The following is a 26,890-nucleotide window of genomic DNA, read 5'->3' as shown; positions in this document are numbered from 1 at the left end:
ATTTAGTGTTCTAATTACAATTGATCTGTTGATTTATTGGATTTTTAAGTTTGTGGTCATCTGTATTCTGCAGCATTAAAAGTAACCAAGTAACCAAAGCAAGAATGAAGTCTTCTGAGTCATTGAGCCTGTTGCTGTTGTTTTAAAAGTTCTGTATTTTTGTCTCTAAGTTCAGGATGGAGAAAATATTTGGTATATCAATCTTTATTTGGCAGTGTTATTTATAGTGCTGCACACGTGAAATCATTGTGGCTGAGAATACTGTGGCAAATAAGCCAGAGACAGTTTGGTACCACAGCAGTTACATCTTCTTAAAATGATAACTGCATGTCTACTTTGCAGTTAATATGCTATTATGTAAAGTATGAGTGTATAAATGATTTCTTTAAACTGAAGTGGAACCTTCAGGAAGATGCAGAGAGCATTAGGATAACTCCCTCCATTCAATTTCACATTAAGGATGAACTGTTTCCCGTAGTTACTAGGATAACATTGTATTGACCACATGTAACTAGCAGAGCCTTGCCAAATGCCTTCAGGACTTTATTGCAGAACTGGGAATATACACTTGCTGAAACATGTTTAGAGGGAGATGTTTGAATCTCACAAAGGATCGGCTGGGTTTTGGTGTGCGGAGCTGTGAGCTTTGTGGCTGTGCATTGTTATCCTATTCCAGGTGTGACAGTAGATGGCAAGCCAGGGTTGGGTCTCTGCACAGATTTGTCTGTCAAGGCTGATATGAAAATGGTGAAGGTGATAGTTTGAAGGAGAGGGAGAGTGACACATTTCTGTTCTATGCTGCTGCTTATTTGTCTGAAAATGTCAGAAAGCCGCAATCCTTCCTATGATATTACATTCTTATGATCTTATCCTGCCAGAGTGATGTCTGTGTGTGTCCATGAGTGTTGTGTGTTTCTTTGGTAACAGAGGGTACAGGCAGATAATGGCAAGCAGTCAAATCCCCTTGGCTTGCTTATTTGCTGCTTGTTAGCAGATTACTGACCATGCGTGTGTTCCTAGTCCACTGAAGCTGCAAAGCAGAAATTGGTCATGTATACTGTCCTCAGCATAAATTCAAACCTTTCAGTTTGGCTCAGAGCCAAGTGAAAGTGGTTTAATGGAGTCCAAAATGCATGTCCAGACTGCACTGTTCTGTCATATCTAGACAGCACTTTTGTGCCCTCAAACAATAATAATTCTTCTGTGTACATAGAGACAAATAATTCATGTAAACAAAAAGTGGATGATGTTAAAGAGTAATAAGCTTGGGAATCCTGTATTATTTTTGTGTTCAGACAAGGTATAGCTCCTGTCATTCATACTAGGGGACAGTGGTTCTCTTTTCTGTTAGGTGGGTGGTTAAATGACCCTCAAATTCTGCCTTATGTTCCTTTCTGTGCATGGAATTTGCTGTTGCTGAGTGGTGGTTTTTTGTTGTTTTTTTTTTTTTTGTCTTCTCCCTGCACAGCCCTGCTCATTGCTATGTAAATATTTTCCCATGTTGCCATTTAACAATTTTACTTTGTCATTTTTTTCTAGTTTTTACTCTTTTCATATAAATTGAGAGGTGCTTTTTGTAGTGGGATCTGAAGAGAAAGCAGCAGTGAAGTGGTCTGCAAATCTGAGAGTCATTGCAATGAATGGTAAACTAGCAAAAAAAAAAGGCAGTTTCAAAGAACAAGTAGAAAATGAGTTTGGCAGAAAGGTTTCAACAAGAGAAATAGAAAGAGGGAAGTAATAGAAATATTAGAAGATATTTAAACATTCTGAAACCAGCCTGACTTGTAGCAGTTTTGCTATCAGGACTAGAGATGAGGAATGTTCTTAATTCATTGTCTTCTAAGGAACTGGTTTTTTAGTTCGGACTGGTAGTGAACAGTTATGGCTTTTTTTAAGTTAAGGCTTACTTAAACAGTCTTTTAAAGCTGTGTGTTGTGCTGTTAATTGTCTGAATATTTACATGTAGAGAGGGAGTTTGTCTTTTTTCTTAACAGTCTGAATGGCTCCTTCTGCTTTTCCTTCCTTTGTTGTAAATAGCAGGCACCATAAATTCACTATTTGGTTGTGAAACGGTGCCTGTCTAACACATAGCAAAGGTTAAGACGACTTTGGAATAATTTTCTTGCTTTTCACATTTAATTTTGCAGTTGGTGCTTTAAAAGTCATCTCAGACAGTAGATAGTCTCAAGGGCTTGTTGGGTTCCTCTGCTGGTTTAATAGTGATCGTGACACTTGTAAAGTGCGGCACTGAGAGAATTAGTGAACTTAGAATGAAGGAAGGAAGGGGTGATCAATTATTCACCACACGCCATCGACTACAAGACGCAGGACTGCTGCCTGTCTCTCTCCTTTTCTTTCTTCGGCACACACAAACTCGGCTTGTGCAATTCATGCAATTACATTATTTTCATTCAAACAATCTCTAGAGAAACCTGTTTATTTGAGTCTGCTGGAGCATTCATCATTAGGGTGTTGCATCAAGTGTCCTTGACATTCACTGCTCCATGCCTCCTGCATCTTCCTCTTTAATTATGTTAATACTCGTGATAAAGCAACAGAAAGACCTGTCTGATTTCTCTAGAAAGAGTGGACTGAATCCTAATTTGATCACTCTTGGACCGTTTCTGACCTGTGTTTCTTCCTTGTTCTCTATCCCTTTGTATTTAAACCAGATTTCCAAGGGTATGAATATGTGAGCTTTCAGTTTTTTATATGGAAGCAAAGTTTTTTTGTTTTTTGTTTTTTTTTTTTCCCCTGAATTTCTAAATACTATTAACATGCAAAAAGGGAGAGCATTATACTTTTACTCACTTTGAACTATTGCTAAGAATATTTTTCTAAGCTGAGAGAGCAGTTGTAACAAAAACTCCATGATTTATATGTTGGAGGGGGATTCTAGTTAAAACACTTTTCATTTAAGAGTGCGCAAGAATACGTATTTTTAATAGCTTTATTTATTGATGTTTGATTATCATAAGATTGTATTTCCATATTTGAAAAGTGCACTGGTTTGAAAATCACTCAATTGCTGATGTCGGGTAGAGCTTATAGGTTCTGCCTAAAGAGTAGCTTTTGTGAGGAACTTGAAAGTGAGGGAGAACTGTTGCTTGAACTCAGAGCTGAAAATAAACCAACCAAAAGCTAGAGTTGAAGGGTAAAATATATGCTTCTTGTTTTCTTAATAATAATGAACACATTTTAAATTTATTGTTGTCTTGGCTTCAGCTGAAACAGTGTTAACAGCATCCTGATGTTTGGTTACTGTTGTATGATGGGCTTGTGCCCAGGCTGGCAGGGCCACTTAGCCTGGAAGAGCTGCTGCCCTGGTGGTGTGGCTGCAGGGGGTCAGGGCAGAGCGAGTTCTATTTTGTCTCCATTTCCCTCCCTCTTCACTTAGGGCAAGCAAACAGCTGTATGGTCTTTAGTTGCCAGCTGCCTTGAACCTGAGCAATCATATGATGTGTCCTTTATGGACCTTTTAGTCCATAGTTAGTAATTCAGCCTTTGAGAACATCATGGAGCAGTGTCCAGTTGGAAGTGAAGTATGGGAAATACCATCTTGATGATCCTTATGTCAGAAACTGAAGAGCAAAACTCCAGCACTTAAGCTTGTGGTAACAATGCATGTAACTTTAAATACTTGCTTCTAACACATCTTGTGTAAATGTGTGATTGGCTTTAAGTTTAAATGGTGGCTCAGTCCACGTCTGAACTTATAAATTCAAGAGTGTTTCAGGATAATCATTTATACTGAAATCTAAAATAAAAGAATTGCAGTGTCAGGAGTTACAAGTTTCTTGTGAATATATATTCCAACTACTTTGTTTTAGGTTCTTTTTATGTACAAGTGTTATCAGAGTAGCATTTCATACCTTAACTATGGAAAGAGCAATAGTCATGTAGTACTGTTACTGTCTAGCAAATTTCAAAATAAGGATGATTTTAGTTCAATAAATTTGGTTCAGTCCTCTACTAATAATCAGATTTATTTGTAAAAACATGATTCAGAGATGGAATTGGCGTTCCCTTGGACTCTCAGAAGCCCTGTAATTAGAGTGCAACTGTTTCTGGGTGGTTAAATTGAGGTTCAAAAGAACTGCCTTCTGAGAGCCACCAAGTATGCTGTGATTAAAAACTGGCAAGTAGCATCACTGATCTCTGTTCTGCACTTTAGAACGAGGAAACGTAAAAGAAATACCTAGACAGGAAATCTGTTGTGAAACTAGAGAAAAAAAAATACCATCCTGCTTGTTCTTGGTCCCATGCCATCAGCAACAGAAGACTTCCATTAGTGATGTCAGGCACAATACTTGGATTGGTGTAAATTATGGCATATATTTCTTTGTAACATTTGTTTAAGGAATAGCTGGGAATAAGTAGAGAGGAGTGTACATCTGTCATCACACCTTATCATCAGCTTACTCCATATGCTGCTATGCACTGCCTCTGATTTTACGTGAGGTTAATTCCTAGAATTTGCTGACACCTTTATGGTTTCCGTAACAGAATGAAATGCATGTATTAAGTGGTTGATTGTGTGACAATGTTCTCAAGAACCCTAGTGGTTTATTCTAGTTTGTAATTCTTGCTAGGGATATTAGCTTTAAAACAAGACAAGCCTGTTTTTATTTTTCAGTATGTGCCATGCTTAGCAACAGATGTCAGGGATAAATTGATTTCTGATCCTTGATTTGTATGGATCAGTAACCATTGCAGTAAAATGCCTCAGGTCATATTTACAATGCAGAAAAATAAAGAAAACTATTGGGATGCTACTGTGTATGAATTGCCGAATTTCTTTGGCAAAGACGGTGTAATGAATCACAACAGTAAGCTACAGTCTGTAAACTGTCATATCCATCAACAGGTGATATTTTTTCTTATTTACTTTACCCTTTACAGTGCTGAAACAAGAATGTATCGAGGAATACTAGCTGTGAGCATGTTAGAGCTAGTCTAATGACTTTTTTTCTTCTGAAGGAAGTATTTTGGAAGCTGTTCTAAAGGTTGATACTACCCCTTAGAGGTTTAACAAAATGATGTTCTGAAGTCATTTTCCCTTTAAAATATACAAGATTTTTCTTATTGCTCTATCCCTTATGCCTTCTCTATTGACGTTGGGCGGATGTGAATATTCAGTGAAGGTATGATTTATTGGTGTTACTGCCTGCTTTACAGATGTGTTAATCTGTGTCTTAAAAACTAAATTATCACCTAGGAATTTCTAATCATTTCAGGATTCTGAACAAAGCACTGTTAAAATGTACATATTTCACTAAAAGTGAAGTGGAAAGATTTAAAGCTGAGCAGCATACCTGAAATTGGAGCAGAGCTTAGTGCTGCTAGCTACTCAGGACCTGCTGCGTGCAGACTTCCTGATAGTAGAGATCTAGATTTGCAATAACTGGGAATGCCAAAGTGAATATGAAACCTTTGAACGTGGGAATGTTTTAGAAACATGAAAAATGAAGCCATTAAGCTGTAAATCCTTCTGGTGCTATCATAGCAGTTAGAAAAATCTAAACTGAAAATGTTTAGTTTGTTTCCATGTTTAACCCCAATTACCCTTTGCTGGGGAGTTCTTTTTAACATTCAATTCCTCATCTCACTTTTTAGCTTCTGTAGGCCTTATTTTTCCCCCACTACATAAATTGCAGCAGGTGCACAGAATAGAAGACATTACAATTAAATGTAATCAAATATTTTAGGCGCTAATGAACAGCTCCAGGAAAACAAGTCAAAAGGAAAAAAAAAATAAAAAAAGCCTTTAAGTGAGAGTGAGTGGATTTTTAAACACCCAAGGCACCATAGGGCCAATTAAGGGAGTCAGACATCAGGACACATACTTGCATTAATTATCTTTGAGTTCAGGGAAATAAAAAATAAAAGCAACAATTATCATAATAAATCTCCACACATTGCTTGTAAGTTGTGCTAATCTACAAAACACCTGGGTTTTGGAGATTTAAGGCATGAAAGTGAATACTTAATCAGTGAGTACCAACCTCACACAGCTAATAGAAAGGCACAGCGTTGCTGTGATCCGCCGGTCAGATCAGGACTGGGGTGGGGGCCTAGCCTTCCTCAGCTGTATTCAGTACAGCTCCCACATAAAACACTGCAGGCCATGTTCAGACTGGAGAGTAATCAAGTCTAGGCTGCTGGGGATGTAGATTTTCCCTGCTGTCTTTTACTCTCATTTTATTGTTATGCCCATAATGGAGATTTTCGCAATGGGAGTATAAATCTCAATCTATTCAAAATACCTAACAGTCCATTTAATCCTCCCTTCTCTAAACTCAGAATCAAACTAGAAGGATAAATATGTCATGTATACCATAAGAGTTCTGTTAATTGTGTGGTTGGAAGAAAAAGTAAGAAATGTAAAAAGCAGGGGTTTTTTTTTTCTTTAAAAAGTTATTTAAAAATTGAACTTTGAATGCTTGATCCAATTGCAGGCTGTTCATACAGAAAATGTAGGATAATGGTATATTTTGGGTTGTTGATTTAGGTAAAAATACTGTTTGTTGAGCTTTTCATTGAAGCATCATCTGGCTGCTCAGTTACGTCTGGAGAGTAAATGTCATTCACTCCAACTTCCACAAGAAAAAAGCCCTAAATGAACAAGTTGAGGTTTAAGTTTGTCATTCATATGATGTTTAAATACTATTTAGTCTTGATTAGTCTAGATTGAAGGAGGAAAAGTGATTTATTTACCCACTATTTCCTTTCCCTTCATATCTGATGGAATGCTAAGATGGGTCATTCAGGTACTGATGGATCCTAATTGCCATTATTTCAGTTTTTAATGTATTTACCTTCAATTAAGTAGCACTTAAAATGAATGACATGAATAAAAGAGTGAACTGTTTCCCATCTTGTTCTTCTAATCAACTACTTGTTGTTGAGTATTTAAAAGACAAACTTCTTTTATGTATAGCCATGTGTACACACATGGAAGAAATGTAGAATTGTGTATCAGAGCATCTCATTATTAAGCTTAGAGGTGCTGTAATTCTTTCGAAGTGGCTATTCTTTGAGACTTAATATGGACATCACCATTTAGGACCTGAGTTTATTTCATTTTTTTTCACTGTGATTCTGTAGTACCTGGAAAAACACTGATGTCAGATATTCTTTTTGGCAAGCTTGGGATATATTGTTTTTTCTAAATTCTATAGCTTTATGACTGGGGAAATTCCAATGGAAAGAATTTTAAGTTTTAGATCCTCTAATCTGAGGAAAGAAATGAAAATGAGTCTTGCTTGATGAGTACTTGAACTGCAAACGGTGAGAGCAATCATTCTTACTACTTAAAGTTAAGTGTGGCCTCTGCTTAGTGTTTGAAAAACTCTTTCTGCAAAACCTGGTTTCAAGCTGTGAGCTGAAGGGTAGGAAAAAACATGAAATAATATCCAGTGTGGCCTGAAGCCAGATGATGGGATTTCAGGAATACGCCCACTAAAGTATTCATAGGAGTTAAGCCTTACCTCCAAGATGTGGTTTTGTGTTGCTCACTGCTCAGGGTATGAGATTTTGGGATACTTTGGTGATTGTGGATGCTGCAAGAATTCACAATGAAACACATGGAGAAGCATCCAAATAAACATAGTACTTTAGTTAACAAATTACTATTTATTGACAACTAAATGAGTAACTGGTTCTTTATTTTAAGTTAAAGAAGGTATGTTTTATAAGATCCCTACAAATCATTTAAAAGATTAAATTTGGGCCCCAACCATTGACCTAGTTCACTATTCTTACATCGGTTGTAAGCTTTCTTTGTTGTTTTATAGTACCACGTCACCTTTGTAACTAATTATCAAATAAAAGCCAATAAGCTCTTTGTATGCAGGTGTACAATGATGCGTACTGTTTTATAGTTAATAGCATTAATGTTTGAGTGCTGGAGTTGAAAAAAAATGATGCTGATGAGGATTTACTGTGGAGAGATATTTATTAACATTATATCCAAACATAATGAAGAAATCATCTTGTGCTGTTTGCTTTCATTTAGATTGCTGCAGAGCTAGAATGGGGCTACAGCTCAGGAAGGGCACCTTTTCCGTTCATGTTGATCTTTTTTTAAAACCCTCTCCTCACTTCCCCTACTAACTGTGTTATTCCACCCACTCTGTGCTATTTGACACACGCTTTCTCTTGTAAAAATGTAACAATATCTTGAGTGGTGATTTCACTGTGGATCTTTGCTCTAACAAGAACCTGCTTGGGAATGAAAATCCCTTTGTACCTATCAAAAATTATCAGTAGCAGAGCCAGAAGCTGCCATTTGAGGAATGCTCTATATAACGAAGTGTAATAATGCAGATTTCCATTAGGAAAATTCAATGTGTACACATGTAAATTGCAAATATCATGTTTGTTTGTTTGGGTGAGAGATGTTAGAAGTTCTCTCTTAACTACAACCATGTCCTTATAAGTTTCATGAACATTGCTTTTCAAAACTAGCTGTGTTCTTTGCAAGCAAAATTGGATCTATTAACCAGTGTGTCTCTAAGTTGTTTGTTGTAACCTCTAAGTTCTTAATATTCAGAAAAATTATGGGCCTGTTCTGGGGATCAGATGTAGGTGAAGTATCATCTCCATTTGAAAGCAGACACAGACTTGCACTACAACAGAGAACTGAGTCATGAAGTGTACTATGCAATGCAGTTTTTCTTTTCCTCCCTACTATTTTAGGATCTGCTGACTGCAACAGTAACAACAAAAACAAATGCTTACTGGAATCATGTTATATGCCTTTTCTCCTTGTTAGGGCAAAATAATTTTTTCGCATTCATGATGCTGAGTACATTTTTGATTGTTAATTTCATGTATGTTGCATGGGGTTTTGCGGAAAATTTGGATTCAGGACATTGATCATGTGACATGTAGCACAACAGATGAGTACTTCCATCTGAAAACATCTATGGCAGTACAAAATCTGGCTTAAAGCTTAGGCAGACTTTCATATCCATTAAGTCATATAAGTAATAAACTATATGTAAGCTCAATTACGCACTGAGCATGTATATTACAACCATTAGATGAAGTAAAATTTTTCAGCATTAGAACAATGTGTATATTTCTTATTCCTTCTTCAAGATATCTTTTCACTTTCAAAAGCATTTTCACAGTTATTTCTTGTTGGCCAATAGCAGTCTTACTGATGCTTCTCAGTTATATTAATGTTGTTTTAAAACAGAGTGTAAGGGGTAGACAGAAGACTACTAAAATGAACTAAGAAAATCATTCTAATAAAATGAGAAATCAGCTTTTAGAAAAGGGCACAGGAGTACAGAAAGGTCTGGCAAATAACAGAATAAAAGTGATCTTAAATTTTTTTTATGAAACTGTGCAGGTTGTAGTAAGTGTCTCCAAGTGTCCTTTAAAATATCAGCAACTGCTAAAATTGAATACTGTCATTTTATCATAGTAACCATAGGTTTCCTGATTTCATAATTGTCTTGTCTAGGGAGCTCAACTGTAGGGATTTTAGCAGTAGTTGTTCTTATCAATTTAATAATTCCCACAGATTGAGTACAGTAAATAACAAATTAAACAGTGCTCAGTAAGTCAATATTTATTTTAATATAGATTTTGAGAAACTAACATTTTGCATGCACATATTAGTATACTTCTTACTTTAATGAAAAAGTACATTTTATTTACAAAAGTGAAAGGGGTAAAATTTATAAAGTAATTCTTTCAGTGTTTCTTATCTTCAGCTTCACAGAGTATGAGTTAGATGTATACTGACTGCAGGGAGCTCCAGGTATTTTTCTGAAGGTGGATCGGAATCTTCAGATCTGTCCAATTGGTAGCAGTTCCTAAGGATATACAGATTCATAAAGCAAGTGTATGCATGTGTTTTTACACTGTAACTTCAGCATAATCTAAGCATGTTTAAGTACTCATCCATAGAGAAGGAAACTTAAGGTATACATAAATATAATTAAAAATTAAAATTAAAAATAATTTAAAATTATTTTACAATTCATGGGACTAAACTGTCCACCAACTTGAATATTGTTAGGAAGTTTGTTTATAAACATATTGAACAAGTGTACCTCTTTCATCAGGCAGTTAAAGTATTTTTCACGGAAGTCTAATTAGACAATACTGTTTATACACATGCATACATGTGTATGTTACTTTGCTAATAGAAAGCCGAAGACAAGAGTGAATCAGGAACAATTGCCTTTTTTGATCTGCTTCTTTCTGTTGGGTTGTTTTGTGTTTTTTTTTCTCTTATTGTTGTTGTTCATTTTTTTCCAACTAAAAAATTCCAAAGAATATTCCTCAATTATTTTTTGACTTGATAACTTCACTGAGCATTTTTCCAGATTTTTGAAAGAGTGAAAAGGAATATACATAGGTGTTTTCTATGGTGGTGTACATCCTGTTAATTAGAACTGGAGAAAACATTGTTACTACCCCTTACAATTTCCATAATTCTTTGCTATTATTTCACAAACTCTAATTATTTCAGTGATTATTCTCCTTAGTGGGAGCATCATTTGAGTACTTCAAGAGAAAAAGGCAGCAATCAGTTGAGAGAAACCATATCAAGTCAGCTAATGTGCTGACTTCCCATAGTAGTAAGACTTATGTGATCTGTCACAAAATTAGCTCTTATACAGGTATTAATCAGCTAGGTCTGGTCTGAACACAACCTGGTTGTAACCAAGGAAGCTGTTCCAATGCTGCTCCAATGGGTGAATTAGCACTCTAGGAAAAAAGGAGAAAGATTTAATGAGGAGTACTAGGAAAATTATAGTTCTACCTTTTCTGTACTTAAAAGGTACAGGTTTGTGATTCCAGGAAAACTTTGACCTCTGACTCCATGTACTATACAGAGACTGAAGTTAAACAAAACAAAAATCAAAACCAAGCAACCTACTCAGTTCTACGAGCTATTTAAATGTGATCATTTCAATGAGCCATGTTAAATTCATGTATTGTGTTAAAATGTCATTCAAATGTGGATATTCCGATTCCTGGTACTTTTCTATCGCTTTACTAATTCTCTTGTAATGTATAGTCAATGCAGTTTTGGGTCTTCACTTCAGAAATCCAGAAGGGCTACCATAATCATATTTTTGTTTCACAGTTTTGGAAAGCTTTTATTCCTGTGACAATATGTAGGCTTTGAGTTGTTATTATTCTTTTAAGTTCTGTTATTACTTGAGACATCTCAGACCTGGATCTATGTCTGTCTTCCAATCCCAGAAGTAGATTTAGAAGCTTTCCACAAATAACCTTAGGTTCCTTCATGTTAGGTCTAATATTATTCTTCAATGCTCCAAATGACTTCTGTGTTCACATGGTGGTTCATGGAAAAACTTATTTAATTCTGGTAGTTCAGAAGTTCTTAGCTGTCAAAACTACACTGTTATTTGTTTTTGTTCTCTGATGGAATGATAGAAAAGAGGATCAGTGTCAAATTTTACTCTCAGTTCCTTGGGCATAAATGTAGAATCATTTTAGTGATGCCAGTGCAATTATTCTTATGTTCATACCTAGCGCTAACTACAATCTTAGTATTTTAAGGTTTGGATTTGCTATACTTCTTCTTAAAGAGGTAATTCATAATGTGCATGTTAAGATTACGTGTCTGTGAAATTGGATGGATACTTTTTGTTGTTGTTTTTCCTAGTGGTTTTTACCAAAAAGGCTCAGAGCACAATAGTGTGAGCTGCTAATAACAGTTTGACTTGAATGATGGGATAAAGTGATTCCCTTGTTTTCTGGTACAGGCCTGTGGATGTCAGTAACTTTATCCATTCAAGTGGAAGTATCTTGTGGCTTCTAGGCACAAAAGTAGTCTTCATGATGATATGAAATGGGGTGAAGTGATACTGGGCTGGGAAGAGAAATATGATTCTATGTGAGTGCCTTTGAACTCTGTCAATGAGCTCCTCTTTAAAGAGGGATGAGAATGGTTCAGCCAGTCATCAGTGTGTGCTGAGGCACTGCAAGTCTGGTTCTTTTCAGGCTGGCCATGTGCATGTTCCTGGGAATGCAACAGCTACCTAAGGAACTTAATCTTAGTTCACCTTACAGCTGTGCCCACTGCCTTCCTGGTTTTCTGCCTGGAGATGCTACTTACTTTGTGGGAGCACAAAGGCCTTGCGTTTAGCTTTCTGATCTCTGTATATATGTGAAATATCTGGGCTTCAATCCTATCTCATTCTTATGTTTTCAATTTAGGCAACAGTTGACACATAAATGTCAGTTTACATGCACATTCATAGGGTAGTTCCAGGTGATTTTAGCTATAAAAGCTGAGAATACTCTTAAAAAAAAAAAAAGCAGCTGCCCTGAAAGAGGGAAAAAGCATAGCATGCCTGCCAAGAAGGGGAACACTACCCACTGACTTCCCATTTAGCTGAAATCGCATGCTTATTCTGCAGGAGTTCTACACTGCATGTTGCTGCAAAAGAGCAGTGTGAAGGTCTAAGATGATTTTCTAACCACAGAGAGGATGGATATGCTCTATGGGTGGGAGGAGGGAGTGATCTGGGAATTAAAGTAAAGAAGAAAAAGGGTAGGCACGGTGCTCTAATTAGCCTCGTCCTGATTCTACCAAGCTGTTAAATCTGAGCCATCTGCTGAATAATTTGAATCACCTCCTTGTTACTGGACTGAGTTGGGAAAAACAAACCAGTTCTTAGGAGTTTGCCTTCCTGTTTGTTTGTCTCATTTGTAGCTTGTTATTTCAGGATGCTGCTGGAGATAGGTTGCCAAAAATGTTCAGGCCAAAATTGTACCATTACCATTTTTTTACTGTTATGATGTATTAGGTCTTCTGCATTCCAGATTATCTCCATTTCAGAAAAGCTGAGGTTTCTTTTCAGCTCTTCCTGTCAGTGAGCCACACTTGCCTTCTTTAAGATTGCAGTGATGTACCATGATTACTTTGGGACTGAGGCCTCTGAACTGTCTCAAGACTGTAGTCACTTATTACTTTTTATTAGAGGAGAAGGAGGTGCTTTCTCCTTTCAAAATCTCCACTGTAATGTGGACCCCAGACTCTGAAGGTTCACAAGCGAAGGCACTGTGGATTGAAAAGGTACATTTATATTGTGACAGATTCTTGCTTTCTCCTCCAGTGAGTATTCAGATGTTTGCAGCATATTGTGAAAGTACCTACTTCTGTGAAATCTCGAGGCTAGTAGCTAAATGAATTGCAATTGAAATAGGAGATAAGCATTTGTGCTTAAAGAAAAAACAAACAAACAAAACAAAATACTTGAACCTATGATTCAGTGTTTAGATGGTTGTTGTGCTGGCCTGGCTAACTGGACCTGATAATTTGAAATTAAGTTCTGTAAGTTGGCACAGATAAATTGTTATGCTTTTATGTAAACGAGAGCAACAAAAACAAGATGAAAAAAAGGAGTGTGACCAAATGACCTAGCTTTGTACAAGCACAGCGTGAAGGCTCTTGCTTATTGCTGATGCAAAAAGGTATAGGTAATGGTTTTGACTGTACTGAAAAAGTGTGTTGCAGCTTAGAATCTGCTCCATCAAATAGCTTTATATTGCCTGCTCAAATAATACTCTTTTTATCTGTTGTTGTTTCCATGGAAATAAATAGAAGGCATTACTTTTGGAGCAGCCTAGAAAATATTTTTTTTCCCTATACACTGCCTTTTAAATAATTGGAGTTTTTTTTACTGTTGATGTTCTGAAGTGCAAACACTGAAGATTTTCTTTTTTAACATTGCAGTTACAGATTACACTTAACTTTACTTAAATCTACCTTGTGCTTTCATAAAAATGAGGCTTTCCTTTCCTAGTTGTTAGCTGATATTTTCTACTAAAATTCTGAAGAAGCAAACAAATCATATTTCTGTGAGCATTTTTAGTGGGTCGTCATGGCTGTTCTGCTTTATGTCATCCCCATAACTAACTACATGGTTTGACGCATATTGTTTCTGTAAGGTGGATGTGATTTTCAAGGCGTTTTTTTCTCATCATTTTGTATTGCCTATTTCTTGAGGATCTGTATATGAAATGGGGAGAAGAATGATATGCTGTGTGGAATTATGTTCATAAGGATGTCCTTTTTATCATATTTGTTACGTAAAAAAAAAAAAGTGCAAGTAAGCATTCAGGATAATTTTAAAACAAAACTCTGCAGAGAAATACCTGCTTGTTTATCACGTATTTTAATGACTGTGTGTGTGGGGTCAGTGATCCACTTGAGTACTGTTGGCTTGCACAACAAACAATGTCAGTATAAGACACTTCTCAGACACTACAGCAGGGCTTTTTTCCCCCATCATTTATAGGTAGAAAAATTGGGGGACCAGATAAATACCTTACTGTTTATGCTTTTCTATCGTATATTTATCTTTCCTGTCTTATTAGGAGATGTAACCAGATGTGCTACTAACTTGTGTTGTTGTGAGTTTAAAAAAAAAAAAAAAGTGTGCTTATTTGGGATGTTATATTCAAATTACACTTTAATCACAGTTATATTTTCAGTTGCATAACTTGTCAGTATCATGGTTATGGAGTAAAAACAAATACAGAAAACAACCAGAGAACACTGATATAACGTGCATGTAAATTTAATAATTCAGTTCCATAAAACTGTTTTTATTGCATGAGTTTTGATGACCTCAGTGTTTTTAATGCTCTTAATTTTGACTGAAGTCTGAAGTAATGCTCTAATATCAAAATGGGTATCATTAAGTACTTAGGGATAGGTTCAGATGTACATGATCAACAGCCCATCTTAATGTCTTTAAAAACTGCATGATGTGTTTTCATAAAGTAAATAAATAAATAAATCTACTCTCAATATGAATTTTGCCAAATTTGAACTTAAGTGATTAATTATTTGGCAAAATTCATATTGAGGTTGAAATTACAACTTGCACGTCCAATATGAAGTCATAAGGATTCTTAAAGGCGAAATGCGTGATGCATCCTTTTGACTGCTTCTGTGACAGTGGGCATGTGTTAAACAGAGCATGGACACATGGACTTGGTGAATCCACACATCTGTGTTTTGTGGGAGAATAATTTGATGCTTGTTAGCTTCCTTCTTTAACGTTTTGCTGGATAAAGTTTTTTTTGCTCTTCTTTGGATGCTGTGAACAACTTGCAGAGCATGCTTTGTGCGTTGGTTCAAGACAAAGACTTAGTGTCACAAAAGCCTTTTAAATTAAAAGTGTGGCCAAAAATGTTTGTACTTCTGAAGAATAGTCTGCAGTGGTACAGTAGATATCCAAAAAAAAATACATTCTTTTATGGATTTATGAGCCATGGTAGGTTAGAAGTAGAATACAGGGCACCTATCATAGAACACCAGGTGAGCATTGTAATGAATCTCAGGGAGGACATATATTTCAACAGTTAGATGTGTTATCATCAGAAAGTATACAAAACATTATTTTTCGTATGTTTTGTGTGACCCTAACTTTCTGTTTGTTCAAAAGAAGTCATGTTGCTAATGTAAAGAATAAATCTACTGTGGTTTTTTTTCTTTTTTTTCATTTTGGTGTTTCCTTGTCTTTTTATTTAGATGTAATCACTGTGAAGACAGACTGAGGGCAGAAGAAATTAAACCAATTGGGTGAATTAGCTCAGCAAGTGACAGCTCACAGGAGAATCTTTATCTACTCCTTCCACTGACTGTATGCACATAATTGCAGGTAAGTACACTGGCTACATTTTCTTCAGTAGAACAATTATAATAGAAATTATAATTAAAGGGCTGATGTTATAGTCATGACTAGATATTTGGGTCAAACTTATGCATGTGCTAGCTTGAAGCCTGTTCTAAAAATGTATTTGATTAAATTTATATTTTATTGCATTCCTTCTTGGGTGTATGATTATGCAACCAAAATGAGTCAATTAATGTCAAAATGATTCTTAGAAAACCTGGTCATTTTTATTAATTATTTTATGGATTCTGGGCTATTATTTTCAGTTATTGTCCTCTTGAATGTTAACGTGTATATCCCTATGTACAACTGTAAATTCTATGCTTGTAAATGCACATACATATTGCTTATGCATTGTTTTGGAAAACCTTTCAAGATCATAAATTTGTGGTATCAAAGACCTTGCGAAAAGTCATGGCGGGATTGAACACCTAATTGCTCTCCATGGCTACAGCAATCTGCTGTCAGTGTCCTGGTGCTGTTATTCACACAGTAAGAACTGAGACATCTGCTAGTCTTCATAAAATCCTATATCAGTTTTCATGGTATTTGATTCCATAGGATCTTATATACCACTGCTGAAAACACAGACTGGGAGAGTAAGAGTATTGTTGATGCAGAATATCTGGATTAATGCTGGTTAAACACCACCACGTAGTGTGAAAGTTACTCAGCAGACTGTATAAATGTGTGGGTTTTTGGTAGCATCAGGTAGCACCCAAAAGCACAGATTAACTTTAGAATGCATAGCAATTGCATCCAGAGGTTTTTTTGAAAGTGTTCCCTGATTTCTCTTGTGTTTATTTCTTCATTACAGAAGTCTGTGACAAAATTTGGGATAGTTATGAATTAATTAGAAAATTTCCATCATGAAGTAATTGAAAAGAAAAAAAAAAGCACATGTTGTGTTTCCATATTTCTAAAATTTGGTGTATTAAAATAATTATGGTAATCCCCAAATCATAGTTGTCTCAATAATCTGGGTCTTAATTTCATATTAGATCAGGAAATGAATGATTTATGCTTTTGCATATTTTAAGTATTTAGTTAAAATTGATTAAAAAAGGAAAAGAAATGCAGTTTTGTGCTGTTCTAGTTGTTTGCTTTTCTTAATATTCACCTGTTAATAATGAGGGATGTGCTAACAAGTGACATTTTGTATGTAATATTTTAACTTTATCTAATTTATGTGCTGTGATTTAACATATCTTATTTGTCCTTTAAACATAAATGGAAAATGTAAAGTGAAGAAAAAGTACTGCAGAACTCACTGGATGAACTCAGTGATTTACTTTAAAGTCGAATGTGTTGTTTGAAAGTACATTTAAAAAAAAATCCCCGAGCCTGGTAAATTCTGTTACTGGTTTCTCTTAATTCCGTACATGTACTTCTATGAGAAAATGAATGCTTTCTTCTTGATCTGACTCTTTGTGTAGAAACTTCATTATGGGTTCCTGTAGCACTAGTTTCTGTTTTCCTGTGTTCTCTTTGTGAATATTTAATATTTATGAAGAAGCTTGAGATTGTTTCCTTCAGAGATCAGCAAGGAGAAAAACAAAATGATTTTAGCAATACTAAACTAAGAAGGACAGTATGCAAAAGCTTCCCGAGTCTTTTTTGTAGCCATCAGAAATATCCTACGTGCTTTTGATACATGTACTTTTGTTTTTCTTTTTCTTTCTTTTTTTTTTCTTTCCCAGAGTTCTTTGTTCTTCAGACCTTACTTATTATTTATTTCAGTACACTTATGTTTAGGGGATAGAGTTGGGGAAGTTGGCAGATAAGCTGTGGGGAGTGATCCGAAGGCTGGGCCACCGATTTTACTAAGCTAGCCTGTGACATCAGAGGCAGATGATGGTGGGATGGCAATAGAGATAGAACCTTCCCACCAGCACTCTGACAAAACAGTATCTGATATGGAGGTATGTAAATAACAGAAATGTGGGAGTTAATTCCTTCATTCAGAAAATGTTGCACCTGCTGGCATTAATCAACCCTTACTGAATGTTTATGGAGACCAAACAGTGGTTGTGAGCACGGTGAGGTGGTGGGTGGTGTGTTTCAGCAGTGGTGACAGCAATAGTGCATCATCTCTGCTGCAGCAGATTTTTTTGTGGGTGGAATACAGGCTCTTGTTCATTGTTGGTGAAAATGCATAGCTAATAGTGGTGACTGTGTTGAAAACAAGTTCTTTGAAATTAAGAATTTTCTCTATGGAATGATGCTGTTGTACTCTTTGTATCTGTTGTAGTATCCATGGAAATATATTGCAGTCCTTACTTTAAAAGCCATCTGTGTACCTGGACAAGGGGGTCTAGGAATTATTTGTTTTTCTTACTGCCAACAGCAGTTGTATGAATCTTGTAATAGAGCACTTCTTACCAACACTAACACTAATTTTAAGACTTGTAGAAGAAACTAATTCTAAATTTAGTAAACATACTACAGCATTTTTAATTGAATAATATATTTAAAGTTCCTAAGCAAAACTATGGCATATGAAAAGTTTTTTAAAAAAGTGAGATGATATCTTTTATGTAGTTTCTCATAGATTTACATCACAAGTACAGCTGCATTTATAGCACTAGTCAACACCACTATCCAATTACCCAGTGGGTTTATCCATTTTCTATCATAAATGCATATTTATATATTTTACCTTCTCAGAAGTAACTTCAACAGCGTTCCATGGGAACTTTTATTTCACTCTCTGACAAACATTGGAATAATTCAATAAAGAAGAAAGACTGTAAGATTGTTTCAGACTAAGGCATGAATAACAAGAAGTTAGGAATTGTGATTATTTAGATTCTTGTGTTAATTTTGCGAGACCAGCCCTGTTAGTAGAGATGGAGAACTATAACATCTAGATTTGGAGATGAGTGAGTGCCTAACTCCCACTGAATTCAGGTGAAAATTACATTCCTAACTAGCTTTCTAAGTATGGAAGAAAGTGATTTCCACTGCATTTGGTGTCATTAGGGAGGAATGTCTGTCTGCTTTGCTGCAATTATTTTGCTTTTACTCTATCTTAGTAATAATACAACTCTGGCCATTGACTTAATTTGTTGTCTATAAATGGTTTGGTACTTTGCACTTTTGGGGGAAAAAAAAAAATCTTATAGAAGAAACCTGTTTGAGAAAGTATCATTGTGATTTGTAAGAAAAACAATTCACTAAGAAACATCACTACGTCTTGCTTGGATTGCTTGTAACTCAGCTATTACTCCAGAGTCCAACTTAGAATGCAAGGGGAGCAACGTACCTATATATTAATAAGGCCTTTCATTAAATCTTTACTTTTAAAAATAATTGGTTCTTTTAATCTATAATGGAACATGGTCTTACAGGCTGCCTGTGATTAAAATTAAACCTTATTTGTCTTCTAATATGGTGTTATGTTCATCTGTAATTGAGTAGGGATCGATGCCAGCCCTGTGATGGGCAGTAAGCTTATCCAACATGACGGAGATAGATTTCAGGGAAGACAGACTTTGCTGTTTCTATGTACAAGTGGGATGAGTAGACCATATCAGCAACATTTAATTATTTTGTAGGTAATTATTCATTTGAGAGACACAAGTTTCAAAGCAGTATTGGAGTAGAAAGAAGACCAATACAATTAACATTTGGCTAAGTACACTGTTTGCGCTCATAGCTGGAAAGTCATGATGAGCTTTTCATTACGTTTGCACAGAGGAATGTTTTATTTAATAATGAATTTTAGTTTTAGCTTACAAACTAATCTTTAGTATAACAGTACCAACAAGGAAGGGAAAACCAGCCAATATGCACATGTACGTAAATGCTGGGGAGAAACCAAATCACAGATTGCTCATGTGCATTCTCTAAGGTTTTGTTGTTGTTTTTTTTTTTGTCTATTTTCAAAGATTGTATATTCTTGTAGCATCACATAGCCAGTTTAGTTGGAGCAGACCTCTGGAGATTGGCCAGTATAACCCCCTGATCAAAGTAGGTCTAGGCAGACCAGATTGCTCAGGACTTATCCAGCTGAGTCTTGAACACATAATGGAAATTGCATAACATCACTGGGCAGTTTGATCTAATATTGACAATACTAGTGGTAAAAACACTACCTACACTGGACTCATGTAAGCCAGTATATTTTATTGTGGAGTCTAGGACTGGACAATGTATTCAGACCAGGCATGTTCTAACCAGTAACTTGCTAAAAGCCTTACAAATTCAAGGTATCCTACATCCACTTCCTTCACTTTAATTCTCATTTTAAAACAGCAACATGACACTGAACAAACCATTTTAGAGGATTATTGTATTTTGCTGAGTTCAAGTCACATCACCTTTGGCAGCTTTTTCCCCATGTTACTGGAGTAATGCAGAAAAAACTTCCTCAGACATGTGCTGTAATAGATTATCTGTTGCTGCATGGATTCTGGTCATGCAATTTTACTTATTCATGCAATTTCCATAACATCCAAGTGCTAAGTTACTCATAATTTACGCAGATAAATTACACACAGCTGCGGCTTCTAAAGTCTTACAGTTTGGGTCAGTATTTTGCAGTTGTCTGAAAGTTTGTCATTCCATTTCTAAATCATTTCTCCCACTTCTTTTATCTTTTGCTTAGAATAAGGAAAGTTTAACAAAGTTTAACAGTGCAGATGGTGAAATCGTAGTTAGCATAGAAACATCATATGAATTTAAGAACTGGAGTACTTTAGTCCAGCTATATTATTTGATAAGATAAAGGAACTGCTGAGGCTTTCAAAAAGGAGTAATTAATTCTTTAGGAAATTTTAAGCTTCTTATAGCATATCTACATTTTGCTTTAAAACAATGAAATTTTCCTAAATGCCACAAGTATCATAAAGGAGGTTGTAGGAAGAGAAGGTTTGATTATCGATAAATTCACAAAAAATAATCAATTGACATCTGTCAAAAAACCTCAAGTTCTTCTAGGAATTTTAATCAGAAATGCACATGAAGTTGCACTACATCTTACTGCTATTTAATTACCTGAGGATAATGCTCAAATTTTGTCCTGAAGTAACTTCTCTTAGTAAATAAATGACTGAATGCACAGTTGAATACTCCAGAACTGTTAGGGCTCCTCAAGTAGCCAACAGGTTTCATTATTTTGTATTGTTTGTGTACTTGTTAAAACCTAGAATAGTGTATACCTTGAAATGATAGTGTGTCTCTGAAAACATTAATTATCATCATTGTCATAGTGGAAATGAATAAAAATAAAAGCACCATGACTATTTGTCGTGACTTAAAAACAACGTATGATTTGTTTTTGTTTTTTCCATTTCCCAAACAGCTGTATTGCCTTTGGCAGTGCCAGTGGCTCTGTTAGTTGTTTACTAGCCAGGATCTGGGAGTGGGAGTTTGGACATACTTTTAGCAACAAATGCCTTTAAGATAGTCAAGAAAATCATGGAGCACCAAAGCACAAAATAAAGATGATGATTTTTAATTAGAAGAGTTGAGGGAATGTCAGCTGGCATTCTTTATTTGTTTTTTTTTTTTTTCATTCTTCAGCATCCAGAGAGTGCTGGTAGATTTGTCTAAGCAATAAATCATTTGGAATCATTCCATACCAAATCATAAACTTTCAGCATGTCATACGTTTGCCTATTGTGATATGTTGAGCTAACAACCATCTTTTTGTTATAAACGGTAATAAAAACCTAAGATATTTCTTAAGGCTTCTTTTTAATACCAAATGTCTTATCCATACTTTAATTATGTAATCATCTACAGGATGTGGAGCTGTAGATCCTATATTCACAACTGAAGCAACAAGGAATATATTATAACGTGTGTGATTAGGTAAAGGTGATAATACAGATTGAGAGAGTTTGTCTGATGAATATTCTTATACTACAAAATCAACAGTAAAGATTTAGAGAGAATATTAAAGCAGAGAAGAATAAATGACGTTCTCTCACAAAACAAATGCTTAATTAAACAGGGAAGCACAGTATGTGTTGCTTGTGCATTGAGTTACTGAAATGTACCCATAGATAATGAACTTCAGGTATGAAATCGGGTAATTTAGACCTTACTTGCTATATTGGAAACCTAAAAAACGTCAGTCCTTACTAATGTTTAAATTTCTTAACCACAAAATATCCTTTGAAATTGATTTAGCAGTGGAAAACAATTCTCCCAGAGAATTGCAAGTAATGGGATTGCTGAATGGCATCTGTTTAGAAAAGAGTTGTCTATGTTATTTCATCATTAGAAGAATGTGTGTTTGACAGCAGACCTTCACTTCTCCTAGAGGCAAATAAGAGCATCTTTCTATTCACTCCCATAATGGCAATTGATCCATATGTAGTAGTATGAATGTAATTACTCAGAGGCACTGGAGACATCTCGAAAGCATTATGAAAAGTGTGTTATAAATAACAGCTACACACTATTGCGCATGTTTAAAATGCATGTATGTATTTAAGTGAGAAAGCAAAGAAAAGCAGTCAGTGTCCTTCTTTGGGGAAGAATATGCTAATAACACTCTTCTCTAAAAGGCTAAAACTTCTCACTGATCTCTAAGCAGTTATATCTGCAGGATGTAATAATATATTGTTGTTACCTGCTATGTTTTCTATGGCAGGTTTTCTTCTTTCCTCTTTCTCCCCCCAGCCTGGGAATGTATATAGACACGTTTTATTTGTTTGTACCTGTGTTGCTGTACCTAACTCTTCAAGTGTTATTGTGGAATATCTGATAATTTTGGAAGGATTCAGGCTTATGGTTGTTTTAATGTCTACCTTACCACAAAGTGAATTCCAGTGTCTTTGTGTTACATTAAAATATGTAAACCAACTCCTGTAAGCCAAACAAACCAAACTTTTCTGCCTTGACTTTTAGAGATTAGTACAAATGACTCTGTAAATCTGTTTGAAAATGATCTGTTCATTTAAGAAAATACTTGCAAGAGTGTTTTTTGGTACTGCATGGTGTTTACTAAGGACAGGCTAATGCGGTTTAGAAAATTCTTCAGTAAAACCATCTTTTCATGAAACTTTGTACCTTTGTGTGACTTTGGTGTTTCAGAAATGCCCATTGTCCTTATCACAAAGAGCTCTATTGTTAACAGGTTGAATGAATCTTTCCAAGCATCAGAGATGATGGATATCTCTGGAATAAGGCACATGGCTCATTCTTGCACAGGCTTGTGTCTGTTTAAATTTCAGAAGTTCTTAGGAGTTATTGATACATTATAAAATAGTTGTCTGTGTGACAGCCCCATGAAAACAATAGTAGCACAACTGCAGATTTTTGTACTATTTTTTGAGGCTGGCCTGGTTGCTGTCTTTCTAAACTGGCACTGTGCTCCTTAGGGTGAAAGAGACAGTTAAGCCTATATCTCATCAGCAGACATCACCCAGAAATTAGCAAAGTATGCTTTAGTAAAAGAGGAGTGCTATGGTACATTTCTCAAAATAAAAAGTTGTGGTATGTTTCTCAAAAGCTTTTATGCATTAGGAAAAACTTAATGGAGAATACTGCAACGGGATAGGTAGTTGAAGCTATATTGGATGTTTTTCATCCTATTAGTATGGATAGTTGAGGGAAGAAGCAAGAAAAGGAGAAGAAAACTTAGCTGAGAAAAAGTAATCCTGTGTTATGCAGCTGCTGGAAAAGGCATGTGTGGTTATAGCAAATTGAACTGCTTATGTTAAATCTGAATCTTAAAAAGCACAGATGTCCTTCCAGGCACTTTGTTGTAAGACTGAGTGTGTTGTTTGTTTTTTTTTTTCTAGAGGAGCATATTCTGGTGATACTGCAAGGTTAGCACATGGATTTCATGGATCAGTATTCAAACGTCTTAGGATAAACCTGATGCTTAGAAGGCAAACAGTTTACTCCTTTTTTATTATATTACTGCATATCAGTATATTGATTTTTAAGAGATCAAATACATTTTAAGCTTGATCAACAGTTTACTGGGTCCAGAGCTATTAAAGATAAGCAAAGATTGACAGATTGATTTTTAGTGCATGGCCTATTTTACAAATTAGGACTGTCACATTAGCAGCTTTCAGAAATGCAATTCTAGGTTTTCAGTTTGTGATAGGAGCAGCAGCTGTTGGGGCGTGTAACGTAATCTGAAGGTGAGTCATTTGCCTTTTTTTGAGATTGATTTTTGGAGCATGGATGGAATAATATTCAAATGTGCATGTATGTCTCAGAAAGTAGAATTTAGACTTTCTTATTTATGCAGAAGCAGAAATTGGATTAATGCTCTTTTGAAACCAACCTTGTATTCCTGAGATTCAGAAATCAGCGCATCCTCTCGATTTTCTTGTTTAGTAATGACTAATGAAAATAGTTGAGATGACAACATTACCACATTCAGTTATAAAGTCCACAGCTGTTAGAAATATTTAGTCGTGTTGCTGATAAGTAACTGAATAGAGAAAGTACCTGGAAGGAAGATGATGGACATTGGGCTGCTGTTGTTTCATGTAAAATTGCCTATTGTTTTAATTGGTTCACCTTAGTTATAATCTGTTAATTTTGTAAATGAAATACACTGGTGCTTTTATGAATGGCAGTCTTACACCTCACTTTTGCGGTGTTAGATAAACTTTCATTTAGCTGCTTGTCAGAAGGGATTGTGTCATTACCAAAGAAGGTACAACAATTAAATAAAACTTACTGATCTTAATTTTCTGCTGAAAAGATTAAAAGAGTATGTTAAATTAATAATTTGAATTTCATAGGTGTAAAGGAGTCTTTAATAATCTAAGTTGATAACATACAAATTTTCTAGTTCTTTGTGTTATAGCAATTCTGTTTCAGGGGGAGGGGAAAGTAATGAGTTTTTTTGTATGTACGACTGGTAAATTTAATTCTGTCAGAAGTATCAACATCTGAAAAGGGTCTCGGTGGGTTACTTGATTCATTCCTCATAGAAAGCAGAGTGGTTTAGTCCTATATGCTGAAGAATTCCCGGTAATTTATGCAACTTTAATCCTGTGTCTTTGTAGCTGACAAAAATGGTAACTAACATCTATACAGGTTATCTGTTTTATCTCTGATTATTTATCTTTACTTATCGTTCCTTAATTATTGCTATTCTGTGTGACTAAGAAAGACAGAGATCAGCTTACATTAAATGTAAATACATTCAACTTTTCTTTCTTGAACTTGATATATCATATATCAATTTTCCCCAAGTGACATCTGAGCTACCTGCATTTTACTCATTTCTGTTTTGTTTCTCTTTTATATTCTCTCTTAAACAAATAATTGAATTCTGACTGGGATGGGGATTTTTGTACCTTCTACCTTCCTGTGCCAGTATACTACCCTGCTAGTGAAAACTTCCAGTGTCCAAGCTGAACCTCCCAAGTCACAGTCTGTAACTGTTGCTTGCTGTTATGTCTTCTGCTATGAGCAAGATGAATTGAGATCTGCTTCTTTTGTAGCCACACTTCAAATAGTTTAGGGCTGCTGTCTGGTCACGCTGTAGTCTCCTAGATAGTGCTGTAGAAATACATTCATATTGCTAATTCCCTTCCGCTGGACTTTCTGAAGTTTCTCAATATTAATCTTATTTCCTGAAACAGCACAGTGATTGAAACACTGCTGTTTTTGTCAGCCATTCCCCCCAGTTTGCTGATTGTATACTCTGATTTTGCATCAAAGGCATCAAATTTCAAGCTGAATGTCAGCTACTGTATTGATCCCCCAGATACTTGTTCCTGGCTGCTACCTGGATATCAAACCAGTGACAGTTGCCCTTGCAGCCTAGGCGTGCAGCATAGTTTTGACCTACTAATGGTCAGTCAGCTCATATTCTCCTAGCTGACTGATCAGAAAACTGACAGAAGGTGTTCAAGGTCTTTGCTTATTACTCTGTGTTCAGTCACTTGGTTTATTGTAGAGGCTGTTGATGCCTTAATACAGCTTGCCCTTGGTAACACTGCTGACTGAGTTCTGATGGTGGTGGTGTTGTTCCCATTTGTTAATGGGTTTCAAGAGGACCTTACCAGGCACTAAGACAGGAGTGATTAGTCTGTTTTCTCAGGCCTTTATTCTTGCTTTTCTTAAAGATGAGTGTAATGTTAGTTGGCTTTTAGAGTTAATCAAGAACTTGCCTTCAGAGTTCTGCTTAGTTTTGATGCTAAAATTCAAATAATTGTTTTCTCTAACTTACCTGAATGCTTTGATGAATCACATATGACTAGAACTCATTATCAGTTTGCCTTGTGGCTTCATCCTTTTTGTTGGAAGGGAAGATCTCTATTACTGCTAGACTTGCCAAGTCAAGTCATCTTAAGACCAAAATATCTTATTTGTATTACTGAAACACAGAAACCTCTTATCCTAACCATTGCATTTATCTTCACAAAATGGTTACGAAATAGATAAGTCCTGTGTGAGGTCCGAGACATTTTTCATTTTCTGTTTTTATAAGCATTTAGGCAAATATAGGAATGAGTATTTAGCAGGACTTCCAAATGTGTTAGTGTCTGTGAGCTAAAAATAATTTAAAATTTCGTCTTAAAATCTGGGTGGGTTTTTCACTACACATGAAAGGATGCCAGAGTTTTAAATGAATTTTCTGAATTGTTTTTTTTTTTTTTTTTTTTTCCTATTCTAGCTTTCTTACGAGAAATGCAGTCTTTGTTAATATAAAAAAGAGGATTGCTAATTGTCGGCTACTCTGCATCTCAGTTACTATGATATATTGCATAGAGTTACAATAAACTAGTTCTAAGCATTCCTTGAGCTCAGTTTTGTATTCTGAAATTTTGATTTGTTCTGTGGATATTCAGCTGACTTACTGCCACAAATTTGGTTGCTTCCCAAGTCACTTTATTACCTAACAAAAATAAGATGCTGTGGGCAAGATTATCAGCGTGAGAATAAATGATCTAGCAAGCAGTAATAAACCTGAATACAACAATACTAAATGTTTTATGCATCGTTTATGTATGTGCCACGGCTGAAGGTTGAAGCAGTAGCTTTTAGTTCTGCTTACTAAAGGCAGAGGGATCTATTAGCAGTTCTTTTACTCATGAATTCTGCTACTGGTTATTATATAGGGTATGTATACAAGTTATAAAAGTAGAACTTGCAGTGAAAGACAAAGAATACCAAGACAGCACTATATTAATGACAAATGGAAATGGTTTAACAGAAAGGGGAAAAATTAAACTGTGGCAAAATTTAACTTGACTCCTATTGATCTTACTTGG

The 26,890-nt window shown here is 35.5% G+C and overlaps 1 protein-coding gene across 10 annotated transcripts in view; it reads left to right on the top strand.

Annotated features, from left to right (window-relative positions):
• Nucleotides 1–26,890, top strand: part of TENM2 (teneurin transmembrane protein 2) — a 1,269,291-nt gene that overhangs the window by 261,691 nt on the left and 980,710 nt on the right. For all 10 annotated transcript variants that reach the window (XM_032447373.1, XM_015875932.2, XM_015875931.2 and 7 more), the window contains exon 3: nucleotides 15,542–15,671. The gene's annotated coding sequence lies outside the window, so the exon portion shown is untranslated. The remainder of the gene's footprint in view (nucleotides 1–15,541; nucleotides 15,672–26,890) is intronic.

The sequence above is a fragment of the Coturnix japonica genome, chromosome 13 (assembly GCF_001577835.2).
Source record: "Coturnix japonica isolate 7356 chromosome 13, Coturnix japonica 2.1, whole genome shotgun sequence".
Lineage (NCBI taxonomy): Eukaryota > Metazoa > Chordata > Aves > Galliformes > Phasianidae > Coturnix > Coturnix japonica.
Note: the sequence above shows the minus strand (reverse complement) of the source record. Positions and strands in the feature narration are given on the sequence as shown.